Raw genomic sequence first — 23372 nt, 5'->3', positions numbered from 1 at the left:
GACCCAATGGAGGCCCAGTGGTTAGACAGGGTACATCCAAGAGCCTCTGCTGTCATCTAGAGGGTGTTTCTCTGTACTGCTTGACACATGGAGACTCAATGGAGGCCCAGTGGTTAGACAGGGTAGATCCAAGAGCCTCTGCTGTCATCTAGAGGGGGTTTCTCTGTACTGCTAGCCAAACAAAAGCCAAAGGAGAGTGATGAGCAGCATCATCAAACCAGTGAGGCTGCCAGCAAGTCCAACAATGATGATGCTGCTGAGCTCCGTGTACAGAGCCTACCCAATCTTCCACAAGCACCGTCAGGATAATGGCTCCACAGCCCCTCCACCTCTGACTGTTCCTGACTATTTTGAAACAGAGGTGCCAGCCCAGATTAGCCTAGAATCCTACCCTAGCCGCAGGTTTTCTGTCCAAAACCCTTCATTTAATAGCAATGTATATATAAAGTACTGTGTGGGTCCATCTACTGGGAGGTGGTTAACTAGTCTGTATATATAAAGTTCTGTGTTCCATCTACTGGGAGGTGTTTAACTAGTCTGTATATATAAAGTTCTGTGTTCCATCTACTGGGAGGTGGTTAACTAGTCTGTATATATAAAGTTCTGTGTTCCATCTACTGGGAGGTGGTTAACTAGTCTGTATATATAAAGTTCTGTGTTCCATCTACTGGGAGGTGGTTAACTAGTCTGTATATATAAAGTTCTGTGTTCCATCTACTGGGAGGTGGTTAACTAGTCTGTATATATAAAGTTCTGTGTTCCATCTACTGGGAGGTGGTTAACTAGTCTGTATATATACAGTTCTGTGTGGGTCCATCTATCTGGGAGGTGGTTAACTGTATATATAAAGTTCTGTGGGTCCAGTCTGTATATATAAAGTTCTGTGTGGGTCCATCTACTGGGAGGTGGTTAAACTAATCACGTAAATGTAATTAACTAGGAAGTCGGAACTATAATTCTTTACCTCACGTTAGTCTCATTCCAAACATCGTAAATTGTTGGTAATCTGCATGAACCCAGCCTTTACAATAAATCATCCATACTTACACCAATTGGCTTAATAATTTATTTACTAACTAAATAATCACAGAAATACATAAACAAACAGTTATGGTTACAAGGAAATGAGGTTCCCTAGTGGGCCGATGGCTTGGTGGAGAGCGGGAGGTGGGTGTGGGCTGAAAAGGTGGGACAGAACAGGAGGAGTCACTACACAGTTGATAATTATATTAATTGAAATGCTAATCCTTTGCACATGAACATTGACTCATTCAGGACAAATTGCAATCAATATATATTTACGCCCAGTGTGTCGTCATGATTTCTGTTGGAATCCGGTCCTTCTGTGGAGAGTCAGTTCATCAGTGTCTCTCTCTCTGCTTCCCTCAAAGTATATTTCAGAGTACCATTCAGAAATGTTCTCATAGAATAGATGTTTCGGGGTTGTCGGTCTTCGCATCAGGTTGACATAATTTTCTAGCAGCAGACTAGTTATTTATATCTAAGATTTGCTCATATTCTGTCGGTATCGATAGTCTCAGATTTGAACCATTTCCACCCGTGTAGCTGTAGTTAGGAATTCAACAACCATTTCAACCTTATACTGAGGTTTTTTAGGTCTAAACTTAACCCCATCAGTGTCAAATACAGTTCTCTTTCTTTAAAGGTTTGACCTTACATCATTTCACAAATAGTTTCATCTTCACTCATTCATTTTATACAATAATTAGATGCAAACCCCATAATTGAGAAATGTATATATTCAGATATATTCAGATATATAGTTATGTGTGTTTCCTGTCCTCTCTGAGGTCACCAAAATGAAACACGTCATACTGTTGGGGTTCCCCAACATTTATTTATGGCAGAGAGGCAGAGAGACTAGAAAACAACTGTGGAACAATATTAAACCTCGATAATGAATATATATATTGTTAATCTGTAGTCTAGGACCCAATAAATGTAAGGAGGGAGGGGTCTTATAACCCCTCCCCTTCTATTAATGCAACATAATCAATTATTATAATACATCAAACATTTGGTGAAGCTATCTAGCTACCATCATAATCCCTAGGTTACCCCTGACAATAGTCCCTTAAGTGTCCACGGACCATTCCCACCTTCTCACTAGGGGACATCTGGTATCAAATTCCCATTTTGGGGATTTAGGAGTTTGCCATGTGAAATCCTTGTTCTCTCTATGTGTCTCCATACTGCATTGATATATACATATAAAAAGGGGGAGAGAGAGTCTCCGCCAGGAATTTACGACCTGAGATAACAGAACCTGGGTGTAGGAGAGAGAGAACCCACAATCTATACCCAGAAAGGACCACGTCATGACAGTGTGTTATGTGTGTGTGTGTCCAGTGTGTGTGAGTGTGAGTCTGTGTTCTGTGTGTGAGTGTGTGTCCAGTGTGTGTGTGTCCAGTGTGTGTCCAATGTGTGTGTGTGTGTCCAGTGTGTGTGTTTGTGTGTGTGTGTCCAGTGTGTGTGTGTGTCCAGTGTGTGTGTGGTCCAGTGTGTGTGTGTGTGTGTCCAGTGTGTGTGTGTGTGTGTGTGTGTTGTGTGTGTGTGTGTCCAGTGTGTGTGTTCAGTGTGTGTCCAATGTGTGTGTGTGTGTCAAGTGTGTGTGTTGTGTGTGTCCAGTGTGTGTGTGTGTGAGTGTCGTGTGTGTGTGTGTGTGAGTTCGGTGTGTGTGTCCAGTGTGTGTGTTTGCCCAGTGTGTCTGTGTGTGTCCGTCAAGAGTGTGCATCCAGGGTGTGTGTGTGTGTGTCATTGTGTGTGTGTGAGTGAGTGTTACCATGGTTATTATTTACAGGGACACTGAGGAGTTATAGTCATTATAAACCCTAAACCCTGGATAGAGGGGCTCAGTGAATGTGGAGGTGAATGTGTTCAGGTGGGTCAGTGTGTCAAAGGAGGCTCTATAGAAGGACAGAGTGCCGGCTGGCCAGTCCAGATACACTCCTACTCTGTGGGAGCTGGAGGAGGGGACGTCTATGATAGTGAGATTATTATTGTGCCAGGCTCTGTAACTGTTGTCAGAGCAGGACAGACTCCAGGACTTGTCATTGTATCCAAGACAACAGTCATCACCCCTTCCTCTCCTGCTGATTCCTTTATATGTCACTCCTATATCAGCCCCCATTATCCCACTCCACTCTACCTCCCAGTAACAGCGCCCAGTCAGACCCTCTCTACACAGCACCTGTCTACAGTCCTCAAATCTCTCTGGGTGATCAGGATACGGCTGCTTCTCTCTCCTCCATGTCACCTTTCTGTTCTCCTCAGACAGAGAGAGGTGTCTGTTTACTGTGTTTAGGTCCAGTGTGAGATCACAGACATCTGATGGATGAAACCAGACACAATATTAGAAATCATCATCATTCACATTAGAATGTTAACTCACTTTTCACTAATTCATTTAATGTAGATGTTTCTAGGTATCAAAAGGAGAAGTTAAGGTAACTTGAGACTTATTGAATGATTATATGTTATACTGTATGGTAATATAAAACACACTTATTCCCATTAATTACACACACACACACACACACACACACACACACACACACACAACACACACACACACAAACACACACACACAGAACTACAGCTGATATTTAATATGACCAAGTCAGTAATGATGGTGGTCTTTGACTTTGACAGAATTAAGACTTATTCTTAGTCATATTCTTCACAGCAGTCAACACTCACATTTTCTAAGCCCAGGTTTCATTCTGTTCTCTCCACCATGTTCCACACTGTAGCATAAGCAGAAGAACAGACAGTCATTGAGGGATACACCTGAACACACACACACACACACTGTACACACACACACACAACACACACACACACTGAACACACACACACCTGAACACACACACACACACACACACACACACACACACACACACACATGTCAAGGACACACTATTGGCTGTTATGTTGTTTGGCCTCCTCTTTTACTATAAGTGTTGGACTATGACAATGGAATGTATCTGATTCAGGCGTTTAAAAGTGATAGTTGAGTGTTTACATTTTGTCAACATGGTTCAAACATTCTGATATGAACATTGACATAAACCCTCTACATACTTGAGTTTCTCCAGTCTGCAGTGTGGATCCTCCAGTCCAGCAGAGAGCAGTCTGACTCCTGAGTCTCCTGGGTGATTGTAGCTCAGGTCCAGCTCTCTCAGGTGTGAGGGGTTTGACCTCAGAGCTGAGACCAGAGAAGCACAGCCTTCCTCTGTGACTAGACAGCCTGACAGCCTGCAAAGAGTCAAATCATATTAAAACCACACTGATATTCTTTGGTGGTGAAAATAGTGGCAGTATATTTTTTTCACATCATTTTGGGGTACAACACACACACATGCTATTCACCATTACCAATAACAGAGGCTACCAAAACATGCTAACATCTCTCACATTATCTAACAGAGGCTACAACAAAACATGCTAATGGTTTACCAATGACAGAGGCTAAACAAAACATGTTGTCTCAATTAGAATGACAGAGGCTACAACAAAACATGCTATCTCACCATTACCAATATTAACAGAGACTGTTTGATGGGTGAACATGTTAACCTCTCAATTACCAATAACAGAGACTACAACAAAACATGCTAACCTCTCACCATTACTAACAGAGACTACATCAAAACATGCTAACCTCTCACCATTACCAATAACAGAGACTACAACAAAACATACTAACCTCTCACCATTACCAATAACAGAGACTACAACAAAACATGCTGACCTCTCTTACCAATAACAGAGACTACAACAAAACATAAACCTCTCATTACCTAAGAGACTACAACAAAACATGCTAACCTCTCACCATTACCAATAACAGAGGATACAACAAAACATGCTAACCTCTCACCATTACCAATAACAGAGACTACAACAAAACATGCTAACCTCTCACCATTACCAATAACAGAGGATACTGTTTTGTACAAAACATGAACCTCTCACCATTACCAATAACAGAGACTACAACAAAACATGCTAACCTCTCACCATTACCAATAACAGAGGCTACAACAAAACATGCTAACCTCTCACCATTACCAATAACAGAGGCTACAACAAAACATGCTAACCTCTCACCATTACCAATAACAGAGGCTACAACAAAACATGCTAACCTCTCACCATTACCAATAACAGAGGCTACAACAAAACATGCTAACCTCTCACCATTACCAATAACAGAGGCTACAACAAAACATGCTAACCTCTCACCATTACCAATAACAGAGGCTACAACAAAACATGCTAACCTCTCACCATTACCAATAATAAGAGAGCTACAACAACACATACTAACCTCTCCCCATTACCAAAAACAGAGACTACAACAAAACATGCTAACCTCTCACCATTACCAATAACAGAGGCTACAACAAAACATGCTAACCTCTCACCATTACCAATAACAGAGGCTACAACAAAACATGCTAACCTCTCACCATTACCAATAACAGAGGCTACAACAAAACATGCTAACCTCTCACCATTACCAATAACAGAGGCTACAACAAAACATGCTAACCTCTCACCATTACCAATAACAGAGGCTACAACAAAACATGCTAACCTCTCACCATTACCAATAACAGAGGCTACAACAAAACATGCTAACCTCTCACCATTACCAATAACAGAGGCTACAACAAAACATGCTAACCTCTCACCATTACCAATAACAGAGGCTACAACAAAACATGCTAACCTCTCACCATTACCAATAACAGAGACTACAACAAAACATACTAACCTCTCACCATTACCAATAACAGAGACTACAACAAAACATGCTAACCTCTCACCATTACCAATAACAGAGGCTACAACAAAACATACTAACCTCTCACCATTACCAATAACAGAGGCTACAACAAAACATGCTAACCTCTCACCATTACCAATAACAGAGGGGTCTGATCAACCTCTGTAAATTCATCATTATTCTAATTCCTGATTATTCATCATCATCAAATTTCAACAAGTTTACAACCAAATACTAAACTTCCGTCAATTTAATATAAGTTAATTTTTCCAAATATTTACAGACTTCTTCAAATGGGAAAACTACATACATAAAGTATTTGGGGTGGCCTCTCAGCCTAGTGGTTAGAGCGTTGGACAAGAAGGTTGCAAATTCAAACCCCAGAGCTGACAAGGTACAAATCTGTCCAGTTCTGCCCCTGAACAGGCAGTTAACCCACTGTTCCTCGGCCGTCATTGAAAATAAGAATCAGTTCTCTACTGTCGCCTAATACACATGAAACACTCTATCTGAAATCCAAAATGCTGGAGAATAGCACCAAATTTAAAACTGCAAGCTTTCACTGTCCAAACACATATGGTGTGGACTATGTGTGTCTGGTAAACACATGTGGATCTGGTGAACAGTTATCACTTGTTGACCAACTACAGGAATACTGACCTCAGAGTCTCCAGTTTACAGTGGGGATTCCCCAGTCCAGCAGAGAGCAGCTTCACTCCTGAATCCTTCAGGTCATTGTTACTCAGATCCAGCTCTCTCAGGTGTGAGGGGTTTGACTCCAGAGCTGAGACCAGAGAAGCACAGCCTTCCTCTGTGACTAGACAGCCTGACAGCCTGCAAAGAGTCAAATCATATTAAAACCACACTGCTATTCTTTGGTGGTGAAAATAGGGACAGTATATATTTTCAACATGTTCAGATATATCAGTGTCCTGAAACCTGACATATCTATTCATAAATGAATTTCATTATTAGAAATGACAAATTATCGTATACTTATTTTCCACCATAATTTGAAATTAAAAAGTACAAATATTTTCTGGAAGACTTTTGTCAGACCAGTTTAAAAGTGTATCTATCATGAAAACAGACAGTGATCTATCAGATTTAGAGTGTAGAACTTACAGTCCACACCATATCTAAATACTTTTTTGACAGTGATGTATCAGAATACCTTTAATTAAATTCACATTCAGTACTGTCTCCAATATCATTATATCTCAAATCAAAATGCTGGAGCAAAGCACCAAATTTAAAACTGTAAGCTTCACTGTCCAAACACATATGGTGTGGACTATGTGTGTCTGGTAAACACATGTGGATCTGGTGAACAGTTATCACTTGTTGACCAACTACAGGAATACTGACCTCAGAGTCTCCAGTTTACAGTGGGGATTCCCCAGTCCAGCAGAGAGCAGCTTCACTCCTGAATCCTTCAGGTCATTGTTACTCAGATTCCAGCAGCTCTCAGGTGTGAGGGGTTTGACCTCAGAGCTGAGACCAGAGAAGCACAGCCTTCCTCTGTGACTCCACAGCCTGACAGCCTGACAAAGAGATCATCATGACTTCACAAACACACTGTTAATTTAACACCAGTAGTGTAGAAGGACAATGGCAGATGCATTTGGTTTATTCTCTCAAACAACATATAGATTCATCTTCCGTCTCCTAGAATTGTATGGTCATAATGTTATACTAATGTGAAAATCAATGCATTTATTCAATATGTTTTTCAATATAATATTATATACATATTATAATACATATTTTTCTCTAAACTGAATATTTCTTCCTGATGATTAGTTCTTATATGTCATTTTATTTACTCACAGAACAGCTCTGGAGGCTTTGACCACTGGCAGCAGCCTCAGAAGACCTTCCTCTGATCTGGAGTATTTCTTCAGGTCAAACACATCCAGCTCCTTTTCTGAAGTCAGCAACACAAAGACCAGAGCTGACCACTGTGCAGGTGACAGTTTGGGTTTTGAGAGACTTCCTGATCTCAGGTAGCTTTGGATCTCCTCCACTAGAGAATGGTCATTCAGTTCATTCAGACAGTGGAACAGATTGATGCTCCTCTCTGGAGAGGGATTCTCCCTGATCTTCTCCTTGATGTACTTGACTGTTTCTTCATGGCTCTGTGAGCTGCTTCTGGTCTTTGTCAGTAGACCTCGTAAGTGCTTCTGATTGGACTCCAGTGAGAGGCCCAGAAGGAAGCGGAGGAAAAGGTCCAGGTTTCCCGTCTCACTTTGTAAGGCTTTATCCACAGCACTCTTGTAGAAAGTAACTTCAGGTTTGGATGTTGTTTGCAGTTTGTCCATTAGATTCTCATTGTTGTTGATGAATGAGAGGAACACATATACAGCAGCCAGAAACTCCTGAATGCTCAGATGAACAAAGCAGTACACCTTGTCCTGGTACAGCCCACATTCCTCTTTAAAGAGCTGTGTGCACAATCCTGAGTACACTGAGGCTTCATTGACATCAATGCCAGACTCTTTCAGGTCTTCTTCATAGAAAATCAGATTGCCATTCACAAGCTGTTGAAAAGCCAGTTTTCCCAGTGACAGAATGCTCTCTTTATTCCAGTGTGGACCTGTCTCTTCTTTCCCAAGATACTTTTCATTCTTCTGTTTGGTATGAAACACCACAAGGTGTGTGTACATCTCAGTCAGAGTCTTGGGCATCTCTTCTCTCTTATGTTTCAGCATGTGTTCAAGGACTGTTGCAGAAATCCAACAGAAGACTGGAATGTGGCACATGATGTGGAGGCTCCTTGATGTCTTTATGTGTGAGATGATTCTGCTGGCCAGGTCCTCATCACTGAATCTCTTCCTGAAGTACTCCTCCTTCTGTGGGTCATTGAACCCTCGTACCTCTGTCACCTGGTCAACACACCCTGAAGGGATCTTATTGGCTGCTGCAGGTCGGGTAGTTATCCAGAGGAGAGCAGAGGGAAGCAGATTTCCCTTGATGAGATTTGTCAGCAGAACATCCACTGAGGTTGACTCTGTGACGTCCCAACAGATCTTGTTCTTCTGGAAGTCTAGGGGCAGTCGGCACTCATCCAGACCATCAAAGATGAACAGAACTTTGTACTTGTTGTAGATGGAGATTCTTGATTGTTTGGTTTCCTTTGAGAAGTGATTAAGAAGTTCAATCAAAGTGTGTTTGTCCTCTTTCATCAAATTCAGCTCCCGAAAAGGGAATGAAAATACAAATTGGACATCCTGATTTGCTTTTCCTTCAGCCCAGTCCAGAATGAACTTCTGCACAGAGACTGTTTTTCCAATGCCAGCGACTCCCTTTGTCAGCACAGTTCTGATAGGTTTGTCTTGTCCAGTTAAGGGTTTGAAGATGTCGTTACATTTGATTGCAGTCTCTGGTCTTGCTTGTTTCCTGGTTGTTGTCTCAATCTGTCTCAGCTCATGTTCATTATTGACCTCTCCTGTTCCACCCTCTGTGATGTAGAGCTCTGTGTAGATCTTATTGAGAAGTGTTGGGTTTCCTTGTTTAGCGATCCCCTCAAATACACATTGAAACTTCTTCTTTAGATTAGATTTGAGTTCACGTTGGCAAATCACAGCAAGCTCATCTGAATGAAGAAATAACACAGAGGATATTAATATTACATCTGTTTTAATGCCTACAGTATTGTAGGACTGTTATAAAGTTTTACATTATAATAATTTATTCTCTTAACTGACTGTATAAATGTGTAAATGTTTTCATAATGCATTACAGACTGGTGTGACTGATTATATTATTATTGGTATTATTGATGGTATTATTAATGTTGTCTCTCTCTCTCTCTCTCTAAATTAATCACCACAACACATCCCTGCTGCTACTTGATGAGGTCACTAGGTGTTGTGTTAAGGCTGCTACAATATCATTGAGTTACACAGCTACTTTAGCTGTACTTTAGCTACAGCTTTTAAATGTTATAAAACATCATTCAACATGAGGCAGACAGATCTTACATTTCTCCAGTGTGTCAGCAAGCTCCTTCTGGTTCATTTTCCTCAGGATGTGCAGTGTGATCTTCAGAGCCCCCTCTCTGGCACTGCTCTCCTGCTTCTCATCTTCAGGGTCCACCACTTCCTTATCCTGCTTCTGACTCTCAAAGCCTTCTGGGAGTTCTGGACTAAGAATCCTCTTGAACATCTTCAGCTCGTTCTTCACAAATGTCATTATTTTCTCTTCAAGCAACTGAAATAAATAAAGTAAATAAGTTAAGCAAGAGAAAAAATGCTTTCTCATTAACACATTAACATAATGAATGATTGACAGATCAACTTTACTTGAGGTAAACAAAAACAAATGTACATAACAGGACCACATACACTGAATATGGAGGCCAGGTCTGTTTGATGACTCTGGGAAGACTGACCACTGAGAATCTCTGACTCTGATCTCTCCTGTTGGTTTCTGTGGACAAAACATGAGATTACATCTCCTCATCCAGGAGTACACACACACACACACACACACACACACACACACACACACACACACACACACACACACACACATGCACACACACACACACACACACAGGGAGGGAATGTTGTGTTTGTTTAATATTGTTTTAGGACTATGAAAATGGACAAAATGATTAGCCTATGGATTATGAAAACAACAACAATAAATGGGAAAATGGGAGAGGAGAAATGACTAGAGACAGTGTTGTTTAACTCACTGACCAGGACCCATGAGTTCTTCTTACCTTTGTTCAGTAGAAAAGTCTCCCTCTCTAAAGTCTATAGGACGACCCATAGACCGGTCACTCTTCATGGACACACAGCTGGGAACAGGGGAGGCTGGTCTCTCCTGCTTGATTGGTCTTCAACACAACAGAGACAAACATTACATCTCTCATCTACTCTGAGCTCAGATGGGGAAACATAAGAAGAGTTTCACAAACGTTTGTAAATGTTTTACTGTTTAAAGAAGTTATCGTCATGTTAAGATGTTTTTAAATAAGATGAATGTTTTCTATTAACTGAGGAGATGGCACTGACTAGTGATTATTTGAGGAGATGCAGGATCTGGTTCAAATACCTGCTTTGAGGCGCCCTGTGTCATTTTTAATAATATTCATTTAAGTTGTAGTCAGTCTGTCAGCCCCGCTAAAAGGCTGGTGTCACAGATGGAGGTTTTACTAACAGGGTTGAATGATGTAATTTATTGGAGGGCTGGAAGACGTCTCACTCTAGTCAGAAGATTAAGATGATTTTTATAATGAATGTATACTGAGGTTGAGCTGACTAGTGATTATTTACCATTCAATACCTGCTATTGAGGCCCTGAAAATAATATTCAAAAGTTTGGTCCTTGGACACAGAGGGTTTAAACACTAAAGGTGTGAAGAAAGGTAATCCGGGGAGAGGGAGAAGCCATGGAAGAAACAACCGTCCATCGGTCAGAAATGCAGACAGCCGGTGATGATGTAGTGGTAGCTATGGTAACCAGGATGCTGCTGGTAGAGTAGCTATGGTAACTAGGATGCTGCTGGTAGAGTAGCTATGGTAACTAGGATGCTGCTGGTAGAGTAGCTATGGTAACTAGGATGCTGCTGGTAGAGTATCTAGCTAGCTTACCGAGCTGTACCGACTAGCTAGGATAACTAGCAGGTCGTTTCTGTCCCTCATCTCGAAGATGATGATGAATCCGGTGAACCACAAATTGAAACAAGGATAGAGAGTGAAAAGGATCTGGCTACACTCATACTGTCCCTGACCGTAAAGAAAAAAGCAAATTGAACAATAAACTTCGGTGTCTCAACACTGTAACAAACTCCGTCGTTATTCCCCAAGATCACCTCAGTCCACTCTGCGCGTAACCGGACGCCAATATTCCTGTGGCGCCACACCGACAGTTCTGGGGGACGCGGACAGTTCTGTACGGGGACGTTCTGTACGGGGACAGTTCTGTACGGGGACGCGGACAGTTCTGTACGGGGACGCGGACAGTTCTGTACGGGGACGCGGACAGTTCTGTACGGGGACGCGGACAGTTCCAGAACGCGGACATGAGCAGTGCAACACAATCAACTAAACCCAGTCTTTACAGTGGGTTACATTAGTAATATTCATTTTTTATTATTATGTAAAACAAACATTCTATGTTTTTTTATAACAATATGTTGAGATCTGGGTCCATATCCACAAAGTGTCTCAGAGTAGAAAATTGGTCGTATAAGTGCTGAGAATAAAGACATTTTACACTTATGGGTATAAATTAAAGCTATGCATGAAGTCTCTAGTCCCACCTAGTCAGCAGATATTTAGGACACCTGGTGAGCTGTCCTAAGTAGTTAAGAGTTAACAGCAGGTGTCTTGATAATACTATAAAATAATGCAGTGAGTCAGTGGTTCCTGCGCCACATGTAATTGCTTTGTAGTAGTTTATAATAATGTTTTTATATTTCTATATGATCAATCCATAAATAATATAGACCTACATGCAACAGTATGTCTTGTGCTTTTGGCAATGATTATGTATAATATTTCTGTATAACAAGTGATACCATTTTGTCTTAATTTTGGCAGATTAACTCATGCTTATTTCTGAAGATTAACTCAGGTTTTCGCCCAAAGGCTAAGGAGTTGGAGCTGTGGCAGGAGTTGGACTTGTGGTTGAAAGGTGGCTGGTTCGAATCCCAGGCCGGGTGCTGGAAAATACAGGCGGACTTGATCTGACCACTGGAGGGCTGCTGGGTTCACATCCTCAACACATTCACCTTTCGTTGATCAGAACTCTAGAGGTTCTTCTTCACTGAACCCAAAAATATATATAACTTTTAGTGATTCCATATATTAATGTGATAGAAGCCTTTTTGGTTCTAGAAGGAACCTTATTTTCTGAGAGTGTAAAATAAACACGTTTTTCTTTTGATTATTTAATTCTCTACATCGTGTTATTTCAAGTTCTCCCTTTGGAGGAAAAGCAACCAACATCATGTTGTTAAATAATAAGCCATAAGCAACCAACATCATGTTGTTAAATAATAAGCCATAAGCAACCAACATCATGTTGTTAAATAATAAGCCATAAGCAACCAACATCATGTTGTTAAATAATAAGCCATAAGCAACCAACATCATGTTGTTAAATAATAAGCCATAAGCAACCAACATCATGTTGTTAAATAATAAGCCATAAGCAACCAACATCATGTTGTTAAATAATAAGCCATAAGCAACCAACATCATGTTGTTAAATAATAAGCCATAAGCAACCAACATCATGTTGTTAAATAATAAGCCATAAGCAACCAACATCATGTTGTTAAATAATAAGCCATAAGCAACCACCATCATGTTGTTAAATAATAAGCCATAAGCAACCAACATCATGTTGTTAAATAATAAGCCATAAGCAACCAACATCATGTTGTTAAATAATAAGCCATAAGCAACCACCATCATGTTGTTAAATAATAAGCCATAAGCAACCAACATCATGTTGTTAAATAAATCCATAAGCAACCAACATCATGTTGTTAAATTAAGCCATAAGTTAATAAGCCATAACCAACATAAGCATTGTTAAATAATAAGCATAAGCAACCATCATGTTGTTAAATAATAAGCCATAAGCATAACCAACATCATGTTGTTAAATAATAAGCCATAAACAACCATTCTGATTAAAAAAACTAATGTGAACATTTTTCTTAGCATTTTTGTCAGAAACCAAAGATAATTTTAAGGCAGGGTCCCCTGTCATCTCACCCCAGAGACTCATTTTAGAGGCAGGGTCCCCTTCATCTCTCTCCCCAGAGAGACTCATTTTAGAGGCAGGGTCCCCTTCATCTCTCTCCCCAGAGAGACTCATTTTAGAGAACTGACCCCTAAACAGAGATCCAGCATGTTGGTTGTGGTTAACACAGTAATTATTGAATGTCAATTGTTATAATTTATTAATAATCTCTTATAAAACATTTACTAACAGACATATCGAAACAGTCAGGTTATTTAATACAATCACATGAATATGTAGATGTGACATCTCTTCTCCATGGTAACTGTCAATAATAATAATATATCACTGTTAAGGTAGTTCTAGACATTACAGCAGCACAAGGCCATGTCTCACAATTAGTTTTATTCACCTTTTTTATTTAACTAGACAAGTCTGTTAAGAACAAATTCTTATTTTATTATTTAAAGGTGGGCTATTTATTGTATTAATCAAAAACAGGATATTTATTGTCTTTCAATCTGTTATTTTCTAAATGTATCTGAGAATGTAGACAGAAGGGCTAAAACGGACATGATTGATCTGAGGGGGAAATCATTGATCCATTCAGAAAGTTTATTTGCATCAAGTAAGAGATTTTATATTATGTAAAGTAGACTAGGTTATAATGTATAGTAGTGGGTTGTTAGTGATATGTAGATGTTATATTATGTAAAGTAGACTAGGTTATAATGTATAATAGTGGGTTGTTAGTGATATGTAGATGTTATATTATGTAAAGTAGACTAGGTTATAATGTATAGTAGTGGGTTGTTAGTGATATGTTATATTATGTAAAGTAGACTAGGTTATAATGTATAGTAGTGGGTTGTTAGTGATATGTAGATGTTATATTATGTAAAGTAGACTAGGTTATAATGTATAGTAGTGGGTTGTTAGTGATATGTAGATGTTATATTATGTAAAGTAGACTAGGTTATAATGTATAGTAGTGGGTTGTTAGTGATATGTAGATGTTATATTATGTAAAGTAGACTAGGTTATAATGTATAGTAGTGGGTTGTTAGTGATATGTTATATTATGTAAAGTAGACTAGGTTATAATGTATAGTAGTGGGTTGTTAGTGATATGTAGATGTTATATTATGTAAAGTAGACTAGGTTATAATGTATAGTAGTGGGTTGTTAGTGATATGTATATTTATATTATGTAAAGTAGACTAGGTTATAATGTATAGTAGTGGGTTGTTAGTGATATGTAGATGTTATATTATGTAAAGTAGACTAGGTTATAATGTATAGTAGTGGGTTGTTAGTGATATGTTATATTATGTAAAGTAGACTAGGTTATAATGTATAGTAGTGGGTTGTTAGTGATATGTTATATTATGTAAAGTAGACTAGGTTATAATGTATAGTAGTGGGTTGTTAGTGATATGTAGATGTTATATTATGTAAAGTAGACTAGGTTATAATGTATAGTAGTGGGTTGTTAGTGATATGTTATATTATGTAAAGTAGACTAGGTTATAATGTATAGTAGTGGGTTGTTAGTGATATGTAGATGTTATATTATGTAAAGTAGACTAGGTTATAATGTATAGTAGTGGGTTGTTAGTGATATGTTATATTATGTAAAGTAGACTAGGTTATAATGTATAGTAGTGGGTTGTTAGTGATATGTTATATTATGTAAAGTAGACTAGGTTATAATGTATAGTAGTGGGCTGTTAGTGATATGTTATATTATATTATGTAAAGTAGACTAGGTTATAATGTATAGTAGTGGGTTGTTAGTGATATGTTATATTATGTAAAGTAGACTAGGTTATAATGTATAATAGTGGGTTGTTAGTGATATGTAGATGTTATATTATGTAAAGTAGACTAGGTTATAATGTATAGTAGTGGTTTGTTAGTGATATGCAGGACAGATCAAGGTCTTACCTCAGCTATAACCTACATATCATAGATGACCAGTCTAAACCTGTTCATATCAGTTCACATAATGTTATAGTCCTACCAGTAGCAGGACAGAGAATGTACTGTATATAACCTACATATCATAGATGACCAGTCTAAACCTGTTCAGATCAGTTCACAGAGACCATCAGGTTTGTCAGCATGATAAGTGATCATAGCTCCAACCTACTCTGACTATTGAATGTCTGACATCGACTAACCTTATAATAGTGTGTAGAAAGCCAAGACCAACGAGAGTTTGCCCAACTTTCCTACATCTCAACACATTTATCAGATTTCTAATGTACTGAGAAATATGTGCCACAGTTTCAACAGCTATTTTATAACTGCGCAGGCTACAAACATACTTTTAATTTCATATGAGGAAATCACATAACTTACAGTCACTGGTGCAGCCGCCTGTTTTCTTACAGATGAAGTAGCTTTGATAGGCAACTCATTCAACCAGCTAAACAACAGTAAATAAAAGATGTCAAATGGTCAAAAGATGTCAAATGGTCAAGAGAGAGATATATATCCTGATAAGTCATATACATTAGAGAGGTATATATATCCTGATAGAGTCATATACATTAGAGAGAGGTATATATATCCTGATAGAGTCATATACATTAGAGAGAGGTATATATATCCTGATAGAGTCATATACATTAGAGAGAGGTATATATATCCTGATAGAGTCATATACATTAGAGAGAGTATATATATCCTGATAGAGTCATATACATTAGAGAGAGGTATATATATCCTGATAGAGTCATATACATTAGAGAGAGTATATATATCCTGATAGAGTCATATACATTAGAGAGAGGTATATATATCCTGATAGAGTCATATACATTAGAGAGAGGTATATATATCCTGATAGAGTCATATACATTAGAGATATATATCCTGATAGAGTCATATACATTAGAGAGAGGTATATATATCCTGATAGAGTCATATACATTAGAGAGAGGTATATATATCCTGATAGAGTCATATACATTAGAGAGTATATATATCCTGATAGAGTCATATACATTAGAGAGAGGTATATATATCCTGATAGAGTCATATACATTAGAGAGAGGTATATATATCCTGATAGAGTCATATACATTAGAGAGAGTATATATATCCTGATAGAGTCATATACATTAGAGAGGTATATATATCCTGATAGAGTATATATTATATATATATCCTGATAGAGTCATATACATTAGAGAGAGGTATATATATCCTGATAGAGTCATATACATTAGAGAGAGTATATATTATATATATATCTGATAGAGTCATATACATTAGAGAGAGGTATATATATCCTGATAGAGTCATATACATTAGAGAGAGGTATATATATCCTGATAGAGTCATATACATTAGAGAGAGGTATATATATCCTGATAGAGTCATATACATTAGAGAGATATATATCCTGGTATATATATCCTGATAGAGTCATATACATTAGAGAGAGGTATATATATCCTGATAGAGTCATATACATTAGAGAGAGGTATATATATCCTGATAGAGTCATATACATTAGAGAGAGGTATATATATCCTGATAGAGTCATATACATTAGAGAGAGGTATATATATCCTGATAGAGTCATATACATTAGAGAGAGGTATATATATCCTGATAGAGTCATATACATTAGAGAGAGGTATATATATCCTGATAGAGTCATATACATTAGAGAGAGGTATATATATCCTGATAGAGTCATATACATTAGAGAGGTATATATATCCTGATAGAGTCATATACATTAGAGAGAGGTATATATATCCTGATAGAGTCATATACATTAGAGAGAGGTATATATATCCTGATAGAGTCATATACATTAGAGAGAGGTATATATATCCTGATAGAGTCATATACATTAGAGAGAGGTATATATATCCTGATAGAGTCATATACATTAGAGAGAGGTATATATATCCTGATAGAGTCATATACATTAGAGAGAGGTATATATATCCTGATAGAGTCATATACATTAGAGAGAGGTATATATATCCTGATAGAGTCATATACATTAGAGAGAGGTATATATATCCTGATAGAGTCATACAGATGAAAGACAGGTGTTTTGCTACAGATGTAGGATCTTAATTTGAGACAGTTTACTGAAGCAGAAAAATTATGTGGATTATAATTAACATTTTAAAGTGGAAAGTGGAAATGACAAACTTCAGAAGCCTTTTAAAACATCAAACACACTGCAAGTTTTAGTTTTCCTGCAACAGGGTGATCAAATTCAGATCCTACATCTGTACAGAGATGATGTCTTTATCTAAAAAAGGAAGTTTGAGTTATTAGCAATGAAGTTGCAACTGTCAGCTGCTGTAAACCTCTGTGATTGGATGTTATAGACCCCAATCTGAACAGTTTCTTCCCCGTGGTTATAGCCTTTAGCTCTATGCTCACTCTACCTAGTTCAATATATTGTTGTACGTAAACTTTGTGCAAACTCCACCGCCTGTATTCTGTCTCTTAATGTTTTCTTTCACTAGCAGCACCATGTCACCATGTTAAATAATGTGTTCAGATGTAGGATCTTTCCAACTCTGAGGACATGTCATTGTGATGTCATTTATTACATTTCAACCTGTTGATAAAGGCAACTAGAAGGCTGAACCCAGAAGACAACTCTAAATCAACACTTACTGATATTATCCTAATATCCTTTCACTCATATTATTGTGTCTCTTTGTACAACGAATGTCGGGCAGCCTGTGCTGTTAATATAGTTGAAAACAGCAGGCAGGGAGGTCATCACCCTACAGGCAGCCTGTGCTGTTAATATAGTTGAAAACAGCAGGCAGGGAGGTCAACACCCTACGGGCAGCCTGTGCTGTTAATATAGTTGAAAACAGCGGGCAGGGAGGTCAACACCCTACGGGCAGCCTGTGCTGTTAATATAGTTGAAAACAGCAGGCAGGGAGGTCAACACCCTACGTATTGCACCAATAGGGTTAACCCACATGGTGGGAATTGTTCCCTGGCTCACACAAAAGCATGTCTCAGACACCAATGTAGCAAACAGTGGGGCAGGGAAGCGAACCCAGGTTGCATGTGTTAAAGGTGAACAACCTACGCATCGCACCATTGGCATCAATTGGGTTACTTGGTTGGAATTGTGACGTGGCTCATATAGTGAGGATCACTACACTATGGAGGAGCTATGATACAATTACATTATCATATGAAATGTAGAAGATCACTAGAGGAACTATGATACAATTACATTATCAAATGAAATGTTAAATGTAGAACTATAATATATGAATATTGATATATTGAATTTGACTTGACCATGTCCAGTCAGCTCCATGTTGTATGATTAAACTGACACCAACCTGTCTCAGTAGAAGTAGACTGTTAGGAGTGTTTTACTGTCATTCACTATACTAACATTACACCAGACATTTAATTTATCTACTGTTAGGAGTGTTTTACTGTCATTCACTATACTAACATTACACCATACATTTAATTTATCTACTGTTAGGAGTGTTTTACTTCCAATCACTATATTGTTACTATAGTGTTATATTGCAGACAACAACATTGACGAATACGCTGATTCGGTGTGCGAGTTCATTAGAACGTGCGTTGAAGATGTCGTTCCCATAGCAACGATTAAAACATTCCCTAACCAGAAACCGTGGATTGATGGCAGCATTCGTGTGAAACTGAAAGCCCGAACCACTGCTTTTAATCAGGGCAAGGTGACCGGAAACATGACCGAATACAAACAGTGTAACTATTCCCTCCGCAAGGCTATCAAACAAGCTAAGCGCCAGTACAGAGACAAAGTAGAATCTCAATTCAACGGCTCAGACACAAGAGGCATGTGGCAGGGTCTACAGTCAATCACGGACTACAGGAAGAAACCCAGCCCAGTCAGGACCAGGATGTCTTGCTCCCAGGCAGACTAAATAACTTTTTGCCCGCTTTGAGGACAATACAGTGCCACTGACACGGCCTGCAACACCCTAAAACATGCGGTCTCTACTTCACTGCAGCCGAAGTGAGTAAGACATTTAAACGTGTTAACCCTCGCAAGGCTGCAGGCCCAGACGGCATCCCCAGCCGCGCCCTCAGAGCATGCGCAGACCAGCTGGCCGGTGTGTTTACGGACATATTCAATCAATCCCTATACCAGTCGGCTGTTACCACATGCTTCAAGAGGGCCACCATTGTTCCTGTTCCCAAGAAAGCTACGGTAACTGAGCTAAACGACTACCGCCCCGTAGCACTCACATTCGTCATCATGAAGTGCTTTGAGAGACTAGTCAAGGACCATATCACCTCCACCCTACCTGACACCCTAGACCCACTCCAATTTGCTTACCGCCCAAATAGGTCAACAGACGATGCAATCTCAACCACACTGCACACTGCCCTAACCCATCTGGACAAGAGGAATACCTATGTGAGAATGCTGTTCATCGACTACAGCTCGGCATTCAACACCATAGTACCCTCCAAGCTCGTCATCAAGCTCGAGATCCTGGGTCTCGACCCCCCCTGTGCAACTGGGTACTGGACTTCCTGACGGGCCGCCCCCAGGTGGTGAGGGTAGGCAACAACATCTCCTCCCCGCTGATCCTCAACACTGGGGCCCCACAAGGGTGCGTTCTGAGCCCTCTCCTGTACTCCCTGTTCACCCATGACTGCGTGGCCACGCACGCCTCCAACTCAATCATCAAGTTTGCGGACATTACACAACAGTGGTAGGCTTGATTACCAACAACGACGAGACGGCCTACAGGGAGGAGGTGAGGGCCCTCGGAGTGTGGTGTCAGGAAAATAACCTCACACTCAATGTCAACAAAACTAAGGAGATGATTGTGGACTTCAGGAAACAGCAGAGGGAACACCCCCTATCCACATCGATGGAACAGTAGTGGAAGGGTAGCAAGTTATAAGTTCCTCGGCATACACATCACAGACAAACTGAATTGGTCCACTCACACAGACAGCATCGTGAGGAAGGCGCAGCAGCGCCTCTTCAACCTGTTAGGAGGCTGAAGAAATTCGGCTTGTCACCAAAAGCACTCACAAACTTCTACAGATGCACAATCGAGAGCATCCTGGCGGGCTGTATCACCGCCTGGTATGGCAACTGCACCGCCCTCACCGTAAGGCATCTCCAGAGGGTAGTGAGGTCTGCACAACGTTATCACCGGGGCAAACTACCTGCCCTCCAGGACACCTACACCACCCGATGCTACAGGAAGGCCATAAAGATCATCAAGGACATCAACCACCCAAGCCACTGCCTGTTCACCCCGCTGTCATCCAGAAGGCGAGGTCAGTACAGGTGCATCAAAGCTGGGACCGAGAGACTGAAAAACAGCTTCTATCTCAAGGCCATCAGACTGTTATACAGCCACCACTAACATTGAGTGGCTACTGCCAACACACTGTCAATGACACTGACTCTACTCCAGCCACTTTAATAATGGGAATTGATGGGAAATGATGTAAATATATCACTTGCCACTTTAAACAATGCTACCAATTTATCAACTGTTACCTATATAATGTTACTTACCCTACATTATTCATCTCATATGCATACGTAGATACTGTACTCTATATCATCGACTGCATCCATGTAATACATGTATCACTAGCGACTTTAACTATGCCACTTGGTTTACATACTCATCTCATATGTATATATGTACTCGATATCATCTACTGTATCTTGCCTATGCTGCTCTGTACCATCACTCATTCATATATCCTTATGTACATATTCTTTATCCCCTTACACTGTGTATAAGACAGTAGTTTTTTGGAATTGTTAGTTAGATTACTTGTTCGTTATTACTGCATTGTCGGAACTAGAAGCACAAGCATTTCGCTACACTCGCATTAACATCTTCTAACCATGTGTATGTGACAAATAAAATTTGATTTGATTTGATTTGATTTGATTTATACTGACATTACACCATACATTTAATGTATCTACTGTTAGGAGTGTTTTACTGTCATTCATTATACTAACATTACACCATACATTTAATTTATTTACTGTTAGGAGTGTTATACTTCACTATACTAACATTACACCATACATTTAATTTATTTACTGTTAGGAGTGTTTTACTTCACTATACTAACATTACACCATACATTTAATGTCTCTACACACTTTATAATAATCCCTGGCAGGATTCTCACCTTGTAGGCTGAATTCACAACCAGAACATTCCTGTTGACTAGCGCTCTGTATATTCTGATGGATGAGGCCTGAACTGGAACGTGAAGCTAACTGAAGCTGGCTAACTTTAGAAAACCAGTATATCTAGCTAGTATCATAGTTTACCCCTCAGGCTACAATCAGGTTTCAGCATCAGGCAGTTATCAACATGTCGAGTCGTAGGCAACAACCTGGGTTGTATTCATTAGTTTACTCCACAGCCAACAGTTTTGCAACATTGCATAAACAGTTTACTACAAATGCTGTACAATGTGACCTAAACAGTTTGTGTTGCCAAACGTTTTGCTACGGTGGGCACTAATGAACACACACAACCTGTTTTGAAGAAGTGTAAGTTGTTGTTAGTCTTTCCACAAAATGTAAAAGTCTCTCTTCCACACAAAATACCTTCCTTAGTGTAAAGAGTTAACTGTAGATTAGAAAGAGAAAATGTTTGTTTGTTGCTTGTTGTGTTTTAAGCCTGTTAGGCCTATAACACAAGGCCTATAGACCTATGATACAGTAGGAGATCACCCTGGTCTAGAGACCTATGATACAGTAGGAGATCACCCTGGTCCATAGACATGTGATACAGTAGGAGATCACCCTGGTCTATAGACCTATGATACAGTAGGAGATCACCCTAGTCTATAGACCTATGATACAGTAGGAGATCACCCTGGTCTATAGACCTATGATACAGTAGGAGATCACCCTGGTCTATAGACCTATCACCCTGGTCTAGAGACCTATGATACAGTAGGATATCACCCTGGTCTATAGACCTATGATACAGTAGGAGATCACCCTGGTCTATAGACCTATGATACACACTCTTAGACTAAAGGGTTCCAAACAGGTCCTCCGTCTGTCCCCATAGGAGACGCTTTTGGGTTCCAGGTAGAATTCTCATGGCTTCTATGTAGAACCCTCTGTGGAAAGGGTTCTTCATGGAACCCAAAAGGTACCAAAAAGGGTTCTACAAAGTGTTCTCCTATGGGGACAGCCAAAGAACCCTTTTAGATTCTAGATAGTGTAGGAGTGATCACCCTGGGGCACACAGATGGGCACAGAACAAATTCACCCCACGCATCTAATTTGTATCGAAAACATTTTAAGGAGAGTAGGACTATTATAACACTGTCCACCAGAAATATCATCAACTATATGAATACACATAACAATATCATCAACTATATGAATACACATAACAATATCATCAACTATATGAATACACATAACAATATCATCAACTATATGAATACACATAACAATATCATCAACTATATGAATACACATAACAATATCATCAACTATATGAATACACATAACAATCGTCGTCTTACCTTTTATCTCTCAATAGAAACACAGTCTGGAATGATCATCAGGTCGTCAAAAGTTACTTTCATTTGCTCTGCTCATTTACATATCAGGTTCTGCCTGTTCTCTCTCCCTCCCTCTCTCTTTACAGCTCTTACAATGTGTCTTGGCATACATTCTACAACTGTCTGGAACTCTATTCTTCTGTCTCTCTCCATCACTTTCTCTGTGTCGTCTGTTGCTGTCTCTGTGTCTTGTCTGGTGTCTCTCTCCATCATATCCTATTCCTCTCTTGCTGTCTCTGTGTCTTGTCTGGTG

At 39.4% G+C, this 23372-nt stretch overlaps 1 pseudogene; it reads right to left on the bottom strand.

Moving 5' to 3' along the window:
* Positions 1-2791: 2791 nt before the first annotated feature.
* Positions 2792-10717, bottom strand: LOC121844281 (annotated as a pseudogene).
* Positions 10718-23372: the final 12655 nt, after the last annotated feature.

Source organism: Oncorhynchus tshawytscha, unplaced genomic scaffold, assembly GCF_018296145.1.
Source record: "Oncorhynchus tshawytscha isolate Ot180627B unplaced genomic scaffold, Otsh_v2.0 Un_contig_1944_pilon_pilon, whole genome shotgun sequence".
In the NCBI taxonomy this organism is placed as follows: domain Eukaryota; kingdom Metazoa; phylum Chordata; class Actinopteri; order Salmoniformes; family Salmonidae; genus Oncorhynchus; species Oncorhynchus tshawytscha.
Note: the sequence above shows the minus strand (reverse complement) of the source record. Positions and strands in the feature narration are given on the sequence as shown.